This window comes from Mesoplodon densirostris, chromosome X (genome assembly GCF_025265405.1).
Source record: "Mesoplodon densirostris isolate mMesDen1 chromosome X, mMesDen1 primary haplotype, whole genome shotgun sequence".
Classification (NCBI taxonomy): domain Eukaryota; kingdom Metazoa; phylum Chordata; class Mammalia; order Artiodactyla; family Ziphiidae; genus Mesoplodon; species Mesoplodon densirostris.
In genome coordinates, this window is record NC_082681.1 from 95,570,344 (window position 1) to 95,587,868 (window position 17,525).

The window sequence follows — 17,525 nt, forward strand, 5'->3', positions numbered from 1 at the left end:
ACAGTCTCTTCAATATATGGTGTTGGGAAAACTGGACTGCCACATGCAAAGGAATGAAACTGGAGCACTATCTTATACTACATGCAAAAATTAACTCAAAATGGATTAAAGACTAGAACATAAGATCAGAAATCATACAACTCCTAGATGAAAACATAGGTGGTAACCTCCTTGACATAAGTCTTGGAGATGAATTTTTGGATTTGACGCCAAAAGCAAAGGCAACAAAAAACAAAAATAAACAAGTGGGAATATACCAAAGTAAAAATCTTATGCACAGCAAATGAAACCTTCAACAAAATGACACAGCAGCCTACTGAATGGGAAAAAAATATTTTCAAATCATATATCTGATAAGGGGTTAATATCCAAAATATATAAAAAACGCATACAACTCAACAGCAAAAAACCCAAAAAAATCTGATTAAAAAATGGGCAGAGGATCTGAACAGACATTTCTCCAAAGAGATATACAGATGGCCAACATGTACATGAAAAGGTGCTCAATATCACTAATCATCAGGGAAATGCAAATCAAAACCACAATGTGATATCACCTCATACCTGTTAGAGTGGCTAACATCAAAAAGACAAGAAATAACAAGTGTTAGTGAGAACACAGGAAAAAGGGAACCCTTGTGCACTGTTGGTGGAAATGTAAATTGGTGCAGCCACTATGGAAAACAAGATAGAGGTTCCTCAAAAAATTAAAAACAGAACTAGGTATGACCCAGCACTTCCACTTCTGGGTATCTATCTAAAGAAAATGAATACATTAACTCAAAAAGATATCTGCACTCCCACGTTCACTGCAGCATTATTTACAATAGCCAAGATATAGAATCAACCTAAGCACCCATAAGTGGAAAAATGGATAAAGAAAACATGGTGTGTGTGTATACACACACACACACACACATATACACACACAATGGAATATTATTCAGCTATAAAAAAGAAGGAAATATTGCCATTTGCAACAACATGGATGGACCTTGAGGGCATTATGCTAAGTGAAATAAATCAGAGAACGAAAATTCCATATGATCTCACTTATATGTGGAGTCTAAGAAAAAGAAAAAAAAAAACAGAGCTCACAGATACAGAGAACAGTTGGTGGTTGCCAGAGCCAGGAGTGGGTGGTGGGTGAAATGCATGAAGGGGTCAAAAGGTACAAACTTCCAGTTATAAAATACATAAGTCATGGGGATGTAATATACAGCATGGTAACTATAGTTAATAATACTGTATTGCATATTTGAAAGTTGCTAAGAAAGTAAATCTTAAAAGTTCTCATCACAAGAAAAAAAATTGTAATTATGTATGGTAATGGATGTTAGCTAGACTTATTGTGGTGATCATTTCACAATATATACAATATTGAATCATCATGTTATACACCTGAAACTAATATAATGTTATATGTCAATTATACCTCAATTTAAAAAAATAACCAAGTGAAAAGTCTAGAGCTGAAAAATATAATCTGGAACTAAAAAATTCACTAGGTGGGCTTAACAGCAGAAAGACTTAATGAATGTAAAGACAGACAAACAGAAATTGCCCAGTCTGAAAAGCAGAGAGAAAAAATTTGAAAATAATACAGTCCCAGGAATGGATAAGACAATATCAAAAGATCTAACATACATGTAACTGGAGAACCAGAAGGAGACAGGAGAGGGGAAAGGGACAGAAAAATATATTTTAAAAAATAATAGGCATGGACTTCCCTGGTGGCACAATGGTTAAGAATCCGCCTGCCAATGAAGGGGACACGGGTTCGAGCCCTGGTCCAGGAAGATCCCACATGCTGTGGAACAACTAAGCCCATGTGCCACAACTATTGAGCCGGCATGCCACAACTACTGAAGCCCATGGGCCTAGAGCCCGTGGTGCTCTGCAACAAGAGAATCCACTGCAATGAGAAGCCCGTGCACCACAAAGAAGAGTAGCCCCCGCTCGCCGCAACTAGAGAAAGCCCGCACACAGCAACGAAGACCCAATGCAGACAAAAATAAATAAGTAAATAAATAAATTTATATAAAAAATAAGACGCAGAAACTTCCCAAATATGGTAAAAGACATAAATTTACAGATTCAAGCAGGATAAATCCACAGAAAACCACACCTATGCACACTGTAGTCAAACTAATGAAAACCAAAGAAGAAAAGAAAGCAGCCAGAAAACAAACACACAAACAAAAAAAAGACATATTACATACAGGGAAATAGTGATTAAAATGACCACTCAGTGCTCAACAGAAGAAATAGAGGTCAAAATACAGAATACAAACTACAAAATTTTTACATGCTGAAGAAAATAAGTTTTATCTGGCTGGGCAAATTTAGGAATTCCTTGATAAGTTCTTCATGGCTTTTGGTTCTACCCTCTGTGTTTTTGGTCCCACCCTCTGAGCCATCTTTCCTATTTCATGAAAGGTTAAAAGGTAGCATTTCAGGAAAGGTAGCAGAAGAGTTTTCTCAGTCTGCTTCCTACCGGTAGAATTTTGAAGGTCTGACATCTTGTTTCCATTTTTGTATTGTCTCTATCCCTTTAAGTCTAAGGTGGTAGTGTTTCTGTTCATATAATTTGCTCTAAAATTTTATGAGTTGTCTGTTAATCTCACTGGGTTCACTCCCTTAGACGAAAAGTGCACCTACAGATCTCTTTGAGATAAGCCATTCTTTTCTTGGACTCCTGCTGAAAGGGCTGAGGGAAACACTCTTAAGCTTCCTAGAGGCCCTCTTGTTTGATTGAGATCTATGAGGCACTCTTAATCTCTTCAAGGGGAGTTTTGTGTGGCTGAATGCTCTGGTCCTCTGATCTGAGGTCTTAAAAAAAGGTTGTATAGTCACACCTTTTGCTTTATTTCTAGATCATATTTTCCTGATAGTGTTTCAGAGCTATTTCTTAACTTTAGAATCTTGTGCTATCTGCAGAGGCTAATAATTTTCAAAACCATCAAGTCCTGGATCCTTTGTGTTTGACAGTCTTTCTCTCAATTTATCTCCTTTCACATTTCACTAAAAGCCGCAAGAAGAAACTAGATGCCTTCAACACTTTTCTTGGAAATATTAGATAGATCACCAAGTTCATGAGGCACAAATCTCTACTTTCCATATAACTGTAGATGACAGTGTTGCTAAGTTTCTATCACATAAGCTCCTCCAGTTTCCAAAACATGTTCTTCACTTCCTTTTGAGCCTTCATCAGCATCCTATGGTCCAAATTTCAACTAATAGTCTATTCAGGCAATTTAGGATTTCTCTAATATGCTCTTTAAAATCCTTCCAGCCTCCACTCACATCCAAGTTTGAAAGATATTCCCACATTTTTAGGTATGTTATGACAACACCCTACTCCCAGTACCAAAATCTGTGTTAGCTTTCTATTTGATGCACAACAAATTACCCTAAAACTTAGTGAGTTACAACAATATCCATTATCTCACAGTGGGTCAGGGGTCCAGGTGTGGCTTAGCTAGGTCCTCTCACTCGGGGTCTCTCACAAGGCTGCAATCAAGATGTTGGCCAGGGCTACGTTCATCTTGAACACTGACTTGGAATGACCCACTTCCAAGCTCAGGCAAGTGGTTGTTGATAACATTCAGTTTCTCGAGGTCTGTTGTACTGAGTGACTCAGTTCCTCATTGACTGTTGGCCAGTGGCTGCCCTCAGTCCTTTGCCACGTGGATCTCTCCATAGGGAAGTTCACAACATGGCAGCTTGTTTCATCAAAGCCAGCAAGCGAGAAGAGCCGGAGAGAGAGAGTGCCAGCAAGATGGAAGTTACAGTCTTTTATAACCTAATCACATAAGTGACATCCCAACACTTTTACCTTATTCTGTTTCTTAGAAGCAAGTCACTAGGTCCAGCCCACATACAAAGGGGAGTGGATTACACAAGGGTATGAATACCGAGAAGTGGGGATCACTGACAGCCAACTTAGAAGGCTGCTTACTAAAAAAAAATCAAAATTTGCATGAAGCAGATAAATTTCAAAGGAAATTTATAGCTTTAAATGCTTATATTAGAAAAGAGTCTAAAATCAATGACCTAAAATCTAACCTCAAGGAGCTAGAAAGTAAAAGACCAAATAAACCCAAAGAAGGTAAAAGAAAAGAACTAGCAAAGATCAAAAAAATTAATGAAATAGAAAACAAATGACAGAAAAAGTCAACAAAAAATTAATTCAAGCTGTATTATAGACCTAAACATAAAAACTAAAACTAAAAATGCCCCAGAAGAAAACATAAGAGAACATCTTGGCAATGCTGGGACAAGGAAGGATTTCTTGACATAGTACAAAAAGCAACAACCACAAAAGAAAATTTTGATAAATGGGACCTTATCAAAATTAAAACTTCTGCTCATCAAAAGATGTAATTAACTCATAGACATAGAGAATGGACTTGTGGTTGCCAAGGGGGAGGGGCAGTGGGGGAGGGATGGATTGGGAGTTTGGGGTTAGCAGATGCAAACTATTACATACAGAATGGATACACAACAAGGTCCTACTGTAGAGCACAGGGAATTATATTCAATAACCTGTGATAAGTCATAATGGAAAAGAATGTGAAAAAGAATATATATGTATAACTGAATCACTTTGCTGTACAGCAGAAATGTTGAACACAACATTGTAAATAAACTATACTTCAATAAAATAAAAAATTTAAAAAGATGTCATTAAGAAAACAAAAAGCCAAGACACAGACTGGGAGAAAATATTTGCAATATGCATACAAAACACCCATATTAAGAATGTATAAAGAACTCCTACAAAGCAAAAAGAAGACATGTAACCCAATTTTTTTAAATGGGCAAAATATTTGAACAGACACACATGAAAAAGACATACCAGTAAAGAATATTAAAAGATGTTCAACATCATTAGTTATAAGGGAAATGCAATTTAAACTACACTGAGATAGCACTATACACTCACTTTCAAAGCTAAAATTAAAAAGAAACTGAAAAATTGCTGGTAGAAATGTAAAACTGAACTATCACTCTGGAAACTTGTTTGGCAGTTTCTTTTTTTTTTTTTGGCTGTGTTGGGTCTTCGCTGCTGTGCGCGGGCTTTCTCTAGTTGTGGTGAGCAGGGGCTACTCTTCGTTGTGGTGCGCGGGCTTCTCATTGTGGTGGCTTCTCTTGTTGTGGAGCATGGGCTCTAGGCGTGCGGGCTCAGTGGTTGTGGCACGTGGGCTCTAAAGCATGCGGGCTCAGTAGTTGCAGCACGTGGGCCCTAGGGCACGCAGGCTCATTAGTTGTAGCACGCAAGCTTAGTTGCTCCACGGCATGTGGGATCTTCCCGGACCAGAGATCGAACCTGTGTCCCCTGCATTGGCAGGCGGATTCTTAACCACTGCCCCACCAGGGAAGTCCCTGGTTTGGCAGTTTCTAATAAAGTTAAATATACACCAGCCTGTAATCTGGCAATTCCATTCCTTGGTAGATACTAAAAAGAAATGACAACAATATATCCTCAGAAAAATTCCACAAGAATATTTATAGCAGGATTTATCATGATAAAAAAACTAGAAACATTCCAAATGTTCATCAGCAGGTAAATGCATAAACAAATTATAGTATATTCATATAATTGAATATTCAGCAATGAAAAAGAAAGAGCTACTGGTAGAACCAACAACCTGGATGACTCTCAAAAATTTACAAATAGAAGCCAAACACAGAGCCAAACACAAACCATATGATTCTATTTATATGACAATCAAGGACCAGCAGAGGGCTTCCCTGGTGGCACAGTGGTTGAGAGTCCGCTTGCCGATGCAGGGGACACGGGTTCGTGACCAGGTCCGGGAAGATCCCACATGCTGTGGAGCGGCTGGGCCCGTGAGCCATGGCCACTGAGCCTGCACGTCCGGAGCCTGTGCCCCGCAACGGGAGAGGCCACGACAGTGAGAGGCCCGCGTACCGCAAAAAAAAAAAAAAAAGGACCAGCAGAGCTAATCTATAGGGATTAAAAATATTAACAATGGTTGCCTCAGGGGGAGGATATTGACTGATTAAGCGGGAACCTTCAAGGGAGATGGACATGGTCTATATTTTAATTTGAGTGATGGGTATACATATTTGTCAAAATTCATTAAACTATACCATTTAAGATCTGGGCAATTCAATGTAGTTCAAATATAACTCATTTCAAAAAACACACAAAAAAGTGCATATTATAAATATATTCAGGGTACAATGTGGGCCCCAAAGAGAAAACAGTCGATTCTACTGGGGATGTGGGTTTAGGTTCCATAGAGCTGGTACAGTTTAAACTGAATCCTGGAAAAAATAAGTGTGATAGAGATAAGTGGGGGAAAATGTTTTCCAGAAAAGACAAAGAGATTGGTGTGGAGACAGGAAAATACACAGTAATTAAGGAAAGAGCAAACAGCTTTGTGAAAAGGAGAGATTATATGTCAAGGAGGCAATTATGAGAAAAAAAAATCCAAGGAAGTAAGCTGGAGTCTGATCATGAAATAGTATGAATTCTTTTAGTAATAGATCACCACTGAAGTGGTTTTTTTTAAGTTAAAATTTATATTTGGGAATAAAAATTCATAATAACAAATTTTTTATAAAACTGCCACACAGGAACACACCTTAAGATACTACTACATGCTTCATTTACTTAGAAAAAGTTACAGACATAGTCAAAACAAATAGCTCTCATTTATAAATGTGAGTTCCTTTCTTTTAGCAAAAGAAAGCTCACAGGATTCTAAATAATTCATGGGACGAAAAAAAGGAAATTTAAAAATATTTTTAGCTGAATGATAATTAAAAATGACATATTAAAAACTTTATTGCACAGCATGTGGTTTATTTCTGTAATCATTCCTTGTGCTCTTGAAAAGAATATGTACCCAGAAGTTGTTGGTTACAGTGCTCTATATATTTTTGTTGGCTCAAGTTCATTAATTATGTTGTTCAGGTCTTTTATATCTACTGAATTTTTGCCTGTTTTTTCTTTCAGTAATTGAAAGAGGTATGTTAAATTTTCCACTATGAGTATGTATTTGATTATTTCTCTTTTTTTTCTCAGTTTATGTTTTATTATCTTGAGGCTATGTTATTAGCTGTGTACAGATATAAAATTTTTATATTGTTTTGTTTAAATTGGCTCTCTAATATTATGAAATAACTCTAGTAATAAATATTGCTTTAAAGAAAAAAAAGAAAAAGAAAGCTCACAGGAAATGTCAGACTGAAAATCAGCAGGATACAGCGATGCAGGGACAGCTCAACACCTCCTGAGCTAGAAGGCTCGGAGCCAGGCCTCCCTGGCTGGGGGCTGTGCTGCTTCTCCTCTCTGGCCTTCAGTTTCCCTGGCACCAAAGGAGGGAAGACTGGATGACTGATGAAGTCCTGGGTGCCATGGTCCTTTCATTTCAGAGAACAGTATATGATCATAACAGTATCATTCTCCTTTGATTGTAAATGTCAACAGAATACAACTTAACATGCTGAAAAATTTTACTACAAAGAGTGCTATGATTTTTCCCATACTCTGCAAAGGATGGATGAGGGCCCATATTATCAGGCCACACTCACTGGCTTATATTGGAAAATGAGGAAATGCTAATGAAATTGCTTTTATGGGCTGACATTCATGGATGGCAGAAAGGGGCGTTCTAGAAGGAGTCCAGGATTTGCTCTTCAGGAGTATTTCAGTTCCCGGCCAAAGCTTGGTGGCCAAGTGCACACATGGGCACACCCATGCCTGCGTGCAGTCTGTAAAGGTCACTGAGCACTTGTTAACCTTGAAGGGGAAAGAGAAACCTCAGTATTTTCCCCCAACAACACTCCAAGCCTCTTGTAAATCGTATTCCAATTCATACACTTAAGCATTAATTTCTGACAGGCTGACAACCGCAGCCCTTCTCCCCCGTCAGTGTAAAGTGAGAAGTGAACTGTTATTCAGTGTATCCGTTACATTGGTAGTGGTGCTAAGTGTATTTTATATGATGTGCTATCTACAAAAAGGCAGATAAGAATTTCATTTAACATCCAGTTAAAAGCCATCTTTGAAAAATTAAAAGAAAGAGTGCTATGATTTTTATTATGACTCTCACCATCTTTGGAAAATTTCCATTTCAGAAGTTTGATTTGGTTCACTTTCTTGGAGCTTCTTGCCTCGGGAGCATCCTCCACGCACACCAGTACCTATGAAGATAATTAGCCAGCATTCCTTTTCCTGAAGCCACAGTCTATGCCTCTGCCTTCATCACATAGGCTGTGCCGTGTCCCTGTTCAAGCTCAAACTATCTTCTAATTACTGAGTGCCCAGATGCTTGATTTACTGTTTCTTCCTTACACCTCACTGTGTATTCTGCAAGTTGTATTTTACTATGTTCTTACAGAGTTTCTTCAATTCACGCTGCTATCAGTGTGATCCAAGTTTGAGGTTTTGACGTAAGAGCCCTTCAGATGTTCTGTGGGAATGCGAGGCCCAGCAGCTAGTGGGAAGAGTTGCATTTCAGAACTTATAGTCCTAACTCTGTCTCCCTCTATTAATGTTGCATTTAACCTTGAGAGCGTCAACTTAAGTTTTCTCACACATTTTCAATTAAAACATTTAGTTCCTTTTTCAGTACTAAACATGATTTTTTCTTTTAACAACAAAGACATGCATCACAAAACCATGTGCTCAGAGAAGTGATGTAAAAATACCATTGTCTTATCTCCAAATAGTAATTCTAAGATCAAAGTCTTCGAGCCTTTGACCACGCACAGGGACCACCAATTTCTAGGATACGTTATTCCACATCATTATTTCTATAGTTTGACAAAAAACATAACACATTCTCTGATACAACAACATATCCATATCAATGAAATACATTACTGCAATGTTTAACTTTTTCCATAATTCCTTGAAAATCTGTAGCATAGCAAAAGCACTAAAACTTGCTAATTATGAGAGCTGTTAATTTACAATCCTCTCATAATGACTGTACCACTATCCATTTTTATTTATTCTTAAATTCAATTTCAACTACCTGATTGTGTCTGAGGTAGCTTCATAGTAGTTTTATTGCTATGAAAGTGACATGTTTCCAAGTATCACCTGGGGGATTAGATTAGATTTAAATGACAGAGGAAAATATAGTATCAGTTACACCGTTTCCTCACTTGGCATACAAATTTTTAAAAAATCATCCATTTCTTTAGTGATTAAAAATACAGTTCTTTTGTGAGCATAGACACAATACAAGGAATCTGTTTCTTTGCGTGAAAAGCAGAATCAGTGGAAAAGGACTCGAATTCTATCGCTAGCTTTCGGTTAACCCAAATGAGAGTATGCATAAGCTCAAGCTTGTGAGCGTACTGTTTCAGCATTGCACAGAGTGACTGGATGAACCAGGATCTGTCCTTTGAATTTCGCCAGGAATAGTAACCAGGTGCTGTAGAATATGCATACAAGAAGTCTGCCTCAACTGGTATTTTCTGACAGGCCGTGTCATCCTCAACACCACTTTCTGTCTCAATATCACAGTCCAGTTCTGTGCCTCAGCAGGCCTGAATAATGAAAAGTTTGGGTTTTCCAGTTAGACTTCTACAACAGTCCCCTCTGAAGAAACCTGTTAATGTTTTCAGATCAACAGGTCCATTTGTTCCAAAAATTTTTCCTTCCTCGCCATGGCTTAGAAGCACGCAAATATAACTGCTCCTTTTGCTATGATCTTCTTTAGAAACACTGTACATTAATTCCAAATTTCTTCACATGTAAGATCATTTTTATTCCTGATTTCGTATTCAAGTTCGTGAAGTTTTCCCAGAGGTTTGCTGAATCTACATCTGTACCAGATCGACACGACATCCCAGTACTTTCATGAAAGTTCTTGTTATTAATTATCATACATAAACCCATTTCAGGATAATCCATTTTGTAACTATCATCCAAGGATATTCCAGAATTCATTGATTTGCTTCCATGTAAGATCTTTGTCTCTGAAGTTTTAATAGATTTTGAATCCACTGAATTTTCAGTGTTCTCCATGGATACTTTTATTAATGTTCAGCCCCCATGCCGCAGCCACTGGCTGGCTGGGCTCGGCTCAGTTCCTGCTCTCTGAAGTGTTTTATATGCCAGGAAAGAGATATTACTTGAGTTTTACACTAAAATGATTATCCTTCCTCTAAGTACTGCATTTCAGGACACACCAATAGCTGATTACAGAAATTTATTCTTTCAGAAGTATTCCAGCTAATAAATGCTAATAAAAGCAAGAATCACCAACGGCTGCCAAAACCATTGGGTGAAAGAATAAAGGGACTTTAAAACCTATGGATTGGGTTGACAACACCTGAACATACCGAGAGAGACAACCAGGCATTATGTGCTTTCTGGGGGGATGAACTAGCAAGCACTCAATACCACCTATGAAGTATGTTTGCCTAAAAATTGAATCTGCATTGATCAAGCCTCTAGATTTATCTGTTCACATTAAAATGGGGATATGGGAACTATTAAATACTCCACAAGAATACAATTATCAAATTCTAAAATGTGGAACACAGCTCAGGGCAAATGGTCCAATTTCTTCAATAAATAAATAGTAAGGGGAAAAACAAGAGGGAGGAGAACTGGTTAGATCTGTTCCAGATTAAAAGGGACTTGAGAGACTACTGGGAGAAAATTCTCCACAAATCTCACATTTCTGTGTATCTGTCAAGCAGACTCTTAACTGCCTTTTTTCCAAATTATCTTTTCAAAGATATTTATATAGTGAACAGGCTTAGAAGACAGAGTGCCCCTCTCCAGAGCAAAGGGCAGGTTATACTAGAAATTGTACTCAAGATATTTCTTCCTCAAGGCAAGGATCAGGCAGGCTTACTGCCCTTCATGAAAGGTTCGAGATCCACAAACTTGGGGTTCCTCTCCTATAATGGAATCCACTGAATGTGCAGGTATCACCTGGCCCTCTGCATCACCCTGTGGGAACTGAGGCTTAGAGAACTGGTGCAAATGTTCACACTCTGGCTACCACTAATGCTGTGAGTATTCAAGTCCTTTGTCTCTGACTCAGGAGTTCATGTCTTCTACCAGCATCCATGAAACTGTGCCCAGCTAACTTGTTAGCTTGCAAGTAGGATAAAATCTCAGACCTTTCACAGTTCTTGGAAGTTTTGATGATTAGGATGGGCAGTGCAAGGGCTAACCAAGCACTTGGCCCAACAAGGATCCTGTAGGAGCCACAGGAACTGTAGGAGCTGTAGGCTGACTGGTGTCCCACACCACCCTGCTGAGCCAGCAGGTCACTTCAAAATGATGGTGGAGTAGAAGGACATGAGCTCACCCCCTTCTTATGAAAACACCAAAATCACAACTAATTGCTGAACAACCACTGACAAAAAAATGCTGAAACCTACCAAAAAAGGATACCCTACTCCCAAAGACAAAGAGGAGGCCACAGCAAGACGGTAGGAGGGGCGCAACTGTGATAAACACAAAACTCATACCTGCCAGGTGGGTGACCCACAAACTGGAAAACAATTATACCACAGAAATTATCCCCCAGGAGTGAAAGTTCTAAGCCCCACGTCAGGCTCCCCAGCCTGGGGGTCTGGCAACAGGAGGAGGAGCCAGAGAATCTAGATTTGAAGTCTAGTGCAGTTTGATCATAGGACTTCCACAGGGCTGGGGGAAACAGAGACTCCACTCTTGGACGGCACACACAAAGTCTTGTGCGCACCAGGACTCAGGGGAAAAAGGCAGTGACCCCATAAGAGACTGGGCAAGACCTACCTGTTAGTATTGAAGGGTATTCTGTGGAGGTGAGGGGTGGCTGGGGCTCACTGCGTGGACAAGGACACTGGCAGCAGCAGTTCTGGGAAGTACCCATTGGTGTGAGCCCTCCCGGAGGCCATTAGCCCCACCAAACAGCCTGTAGGCTCCAGTGCTGGATCGCCTCAGGCCAAACAACAAACAGGTTGGGAACACAGCCCCATCCATCAGCAGACAAGCAGATTAAAGTTTTACTGAGCACAGCCCTGCTCACCAGAGGGACAAGACCCACTTCCACCCACCACCAGTCCCTCTTAGCAGGAAGCTTGCACAAGTCTCTTAGTTAGCCTCATCCACCAGAGGGCAGACAGCAGAAGCAAGAAGAATTACAATCCTGCAGCCTGTGGAACGGAATCCACAATCACAGAAAATTAGGCAAAATGAAACGGCAAAGGAAGTGGAGATAGGCAACCTTCCGGAAAAAGAATTCAGAATAATGACAGTGAATATGATCCAATATCTCGGGAAAACAATGGAGGTGAGGATCAAGAAGATGCAAGAAATGTTTAACAAAGACCTAGAAGAACTAAAGAACAAACAGAGATGAACAATACAGTAAATGAAATGAAAAATACATTAGAAGGAATCAATAGCAGAGTAAATGAGGCAGAAGAACGGATAAGTGACCTGGAAGACAGAATGGTGGAAATCACTGCCTCAGAACAGAATAAAGAAAAAAGAATGAAAATGAAGACAGTCTAAGAGACCTCTGGGACAACGTTAAATGCACTAACATTCATATTATAGGGATCCCAGAAGGAGAAGAGAGAGAGAAAGGACCTGAGAAAATAGTTGAAGAGATAATTGCTGAAAACTTCCCCAAGTTTTTGGCAAACAGTCACCCAAGTCCAGGAAGTAAGGAGAGTCCCAGCAGGATAAACCCAAGGAGGAACATGCCAAGACACATAGTAATCAAACTGACAAAAATTAAAGACAAAGGATAGGCTGTGCACAGAGATATGGCTTTCTGGAAAAGGAAATATAAGGGACTCACAGACCTTCCTGCCCTGAAGATGTCCACATCCTAATCCCTGGAACCTGTGGATATGTTATACTACATGGCAATGGGGAATTAAGGTTGCAAATGGAATTAAGGTTGCTAATCAACTGACCCTGAGACAAGGAAATTATCTTGGACTATCCAGTTAGGGCCAATGTAAAGAGTCCTTAAAAGTGTAGGAGTGAGGTAGAAGTGAAGGTTAGAATGATATAGTGTGAGAAGAACTGACCCACTAATGCTGGCTTTAAAGATGAAGGGGACCATATCAAGGAATATGTGTGGCCTCTAGAAGCTGGAAAGAGCAAAGAAATAGATAATTGAGCCTTCAAAAAGGAACCCACCCCTGCCAACATCTTAACTTTAGCCCAGTGAGAGCCATTTTGGACTTCTGAACTACAGAACTATAAGATAATAAATTTCTGTTGTTTTAAGCCACTGAGTTTGTGGCAATTTGTTAGAGCAATGATAGAAAACTAAGACAGGCAAATTAAGGAGATCTGAGGGAAGTCTATGGAATCAGTAGTGAAAATGTTCAACCAAATTGTATGGTCAACTGTTCAATATACGGTCTTCCACTTTACTGGCAGTCAATGAGGAGGAACTGGACAAGATATTGCACACCAAGTACCACAAAGTAGGTTTAAAGACAGCTGTCTGAACAGTGTTCTGGTTGGTCCTAACTCTCATCCAGTCTGGGGGCTTCCTCACCAATCTTGTGGCCAATCTCAAGTCCACCCCATTGTAACAGCTAGGATAGGCATACCTCAGAGATATTGTGGGTATTCCAGACCACCACAATAAAGCAAATATTGAAATAAAGTGAGACACACAAATTTTTTGGTTTCCTAGTGCATATAAAAGTTATGTTTATACTATATTGTAGTCTATTAAGTGTGCAACAGCATTATATCTAAAAAAGAAATGTACATATCTTAATTTAAAAATACTTTATTGCTAAAAAAAACACTAACCATCATCTGAGCCTTCCACAAGTCATAATCTTTTTGCTGGTGGAGGGTCTTGCCTCGATGTTGGTGGCTGCTGACTGATCAGTGTGGTGGTTGCTGAAGGCTGGGCTGGCTGTGGCAATTTCCTAGTAGAACATAACAGTGAAGTTTGCCTCATTGACTGACTCTTCCTTTCATGAATGATTTCTCTGTAGCATGCAATGCTGTTTGATAGCATTTTAACCACAGTAGAACTTCCTTCAAAATGCAAGTCAATCTTCTCAAACCCTGCCACTGCTTTATCAACTAAGTTTATGTCATATTCTAAATCCTTTGTTGTCATTTCTTTACTGGTGAGCTTTCCCATTCATAATTTTCTTGTTCCTATTTGTGGCCTTTTCTTTTCCCTAGAGAAGTTCCTTTAGCATTTGTTGTAAAGCTGGTTTGGTGGTGCTGAATTCTCTTAGCTTTTGCTTGTCTGTAAAGCTTTTGATTTCTCCATCAAATCTGAATGAGAGCCTTGCTGGGTAGAGTATTCTTGGTTGTAGGTTTCCCCTTCCATCACTTTAAATATATCGTGCCACTCCCTTCTGGCCTGCAGAGTTTCTGCTGAAAAAATCAGCTGATAACATTACGGGGATTCCCTTGTATGTTATTTGTTGCTTTTCCCTTGTTGTTTTTAATATTTTCTCTTTGTCTTAAATTTTTGTCAATTTGATTAATATGTGTCTTGGCATGTTGGGTTTATCCTGTATGGGACTCTCTGCACTTCCTAGTCTTGGGTGACTGTTCCTAAGAAAATGCTAGGGAAGTTTTCAGCTATTATCTCTTCAAATATTTTCTCAGGCCCTTTCTTTCTTCTCCTTCTGGGCCCCCTATAATGCAAATGTTGGTGTGTTTAATGTTGTCCCAGAGGGCTCTTAAACCATCCTCATTTCTTTTCATTCTTTTTTCTTTATTCTGTTCTGAGGCAGTGAATTCCACCATTCTGTCTTCCAGGTCACTTATCCGTTCTTCTGCCTCATTTATTCTGCTATTGATTCCTTCTAGAGAATTTTTAATTTCACTTATTGTGTTGTTCAACTCTATTTCTTTGTTCTTTAATTCTTCTAGCTCTTTGTTAAACATTTCTTGTATCTTCTTGGTCTGTGCCTCCATTCTTTATCCGAGATCTTGGATCATCTTTACTATCATTACTCTGAATAATTTTTCAGGTAGATTGATGTCTCCACTTCACTTAGTTGTTTTTCTGGGGTTTTATCTTGTTCCTTCGACTGGCATATATTCCTCTGCTGTCTCATTTTGTCTAACTTTCTGTGTTTGTGGTCTCCGTTCTGCAGGCTGCACAACTGTAGTTCCTCTTCCTTCTGGTGTCTGCCCGCTGGTAGGTGAGGCTGGTCTAAGAGGCTTGTGTAAGCTTCCTGGTGGGAGGGACTGGTGCCTCGATTCTAAACTAACTTCTTAATAAATTGACACCCAGTGGATTTGGCACATGTTTCATTCCATTTCTAGTTATAGAGACTGAGCAGTCCAAGAACAAAGGGCCAGCATGAAGGTTCTGGTGAAGGTCTGATTCCTACTCACTGTGTCTTCAGGTTGTGGAAGCAGCAGAGATTTTTAAAATAGGAGATTCCCAGAGAATTCACAGAAGGCGACTTGATGGAGGTGAATGCTTCCCAACCAGTGCCAGACAATGAGGAGGAAGAAGATGTAGAAAAAGCAGGGCCAGAAAACAAACTGACATTAGGCAATCTGGCAGAAGGGTTCTGACTCTTCAAGACTGCTTCTGATCATCAAAAATTCTAGAAACAATAAATGCTGGAGAGGGTGTGGAGAAAAGGGAACACTCTTGCACTGCTGGTGGGAATGTAAATTGATACAGCCACTATGGAAAACAGTATGGAGGTTCCTTATAAACTACAAATAGAACTACCATACGACCCAGCAATCCCACTACTGGGCATATACCCTGAGAAAACCATAATTCAAAAAGAGTCATGTACCAAAATTGCAACTCTATTTATAATAGCTAGTGAGAAGCAGCTGCATGGCACAGGGAGATCAGTTCAGTGCTTTGTGACCACCTAGAGGGGTGGGATAGGGAGGGTGGGAGGGAGGGAGATGCAAGAGGGAAGAGATATGGGAACATATGTATATGTATAACTGATTCACTTTGTTATAAAGCAGAAACTAACACACCATTGTAAAGCAATTATACTCCAATAAAGATGTTTAAAAAAATGTAGGCTCTGAAGTACAGCACAGGGAACTTGACTCAATATTCTGTAATAACCGAAATGGGAAAAGTATTATGTATATGTATAACTGAATCACTTTGCTGTACACCTGAAACTAACAGAGCATTGTAAATCAACTATGCTCCAATAGAAAATAAAAATCAAAATAAATAGAAATTAGAGGGGAAAAAAGAATGTGAAAAAAAAAGACTGCTTTTGACTTCTTTAACAACATGGATCCTTCGATGATAGGGGCACTGAAACTAATGCAAATGGTGGAGGAAGGATTGGTACTGTGTAGAAACATTTTCAGAGACATGAATAAGCACAAAAGTCAGACAGAAATCATGATGTGTTTCCATAAAGTTACACCGAGTGTGCCTGCCTCTCCTGCCCCCGCTTCCACCTCCTCCACCTCTGCTGCCCCTGAGACAACAAGACCAACTCCTCCTTTTCCTCCTCCTCCCCAGCCTACTCAACGTGAAGACCAGGATGAAAACCTTTATGATGACCCACATGCACTTAATGAATAGCAAATAATCATCGTGCCGTACAGTTACCAAATGTATCCGATGTGTATGTGCTTGTCTTCATTTGAAACTCTAATAACTGTATGGCAAGAACTCTATGAGATGTTTCTGTGCCATTATCATTGCCTAAGTATGCTTCATATAGAACACTGTGTGCAAGACTTGTGTTCCAGTGGACAGCCTATCCTTACATAGGCATAAGGTGAGTGATATTTAATATAAAATTAATAGTGTGTTAGTTTTTTTTACTGTTTTACGACTTTGCTCTCAAAGAATTACGTTATTGTACAGTATGCCTCTCTCCTAAATGGAGAAACTGCTTAACAGCCTAACATCAGAAGTAAGGGTTTTTTTAAGTAACAATGTTTCCAATACTGTATTATGAATATGACTGTAATATTGTATGCCACAAAAATTTTATAACGAGTCATTCGTTAGTGTATACTACTGTAAGCTACTGTGTAAGCTAGTGTAATACGAGTGTAAGCTACTGTGAAGCAATTGTATCGATTACACTAGTCTACCATAAAGCAATCATATAGCTGCTTCATTATCAATGCATGAATCAATATATATTGATTGCAATCAATGCATGCATTATCAATGCATGAATCAATATAACTGTAAATAAATATGAATTTCTTTTTCACATTACCTTTTCATTTTTGATATCTAGTGTTAATATGTAAAACATCTACAGTGTTTTGTATCATATAAGACAATATTGATGTAGGTACTGACGGATGATTCCTCTTGTAAACAGATGACATAAACTTACAGTATCACTAAATACAGTACAGTACTGTGAATGTATTTTCTCTTCCTATGGATTTTTCTTTTTTTGACACTGCCTCTTTTCTTTATTCCAGGCTTTGGGAGGGACAATGACAGTGTTTCCTGCCTTGACAGAAGGCAAAACCTGGTCTTGTAAATAAAGAACATCCGAACACTGCAAATCCAAACGAGACCTAGTTCCCTCAGAGGGGTGTGACATCCAGGGCGCTG

At 39.1% G+C, this 17,525-nt stretch overlaps 1 protein-coding gene and 1 pseudogene across 2 annotated transcripts in view; both read right to left on the minus strand.

Annotated features, from left to right (window-relative positions):
* ZNF81 (zinc finger protein 81) overlaps positions 1–17,525 on the minus strand; it is a 71,586-nt gene that overhangs the window by 30,151 nt on the left and 23,910 nt on the right. The window lies entirely within an intron of this gene.
* On the minus strand, positions 9,193–10,027 carry LOC132482341 (caspase-3-like; annotated as a pseudogene).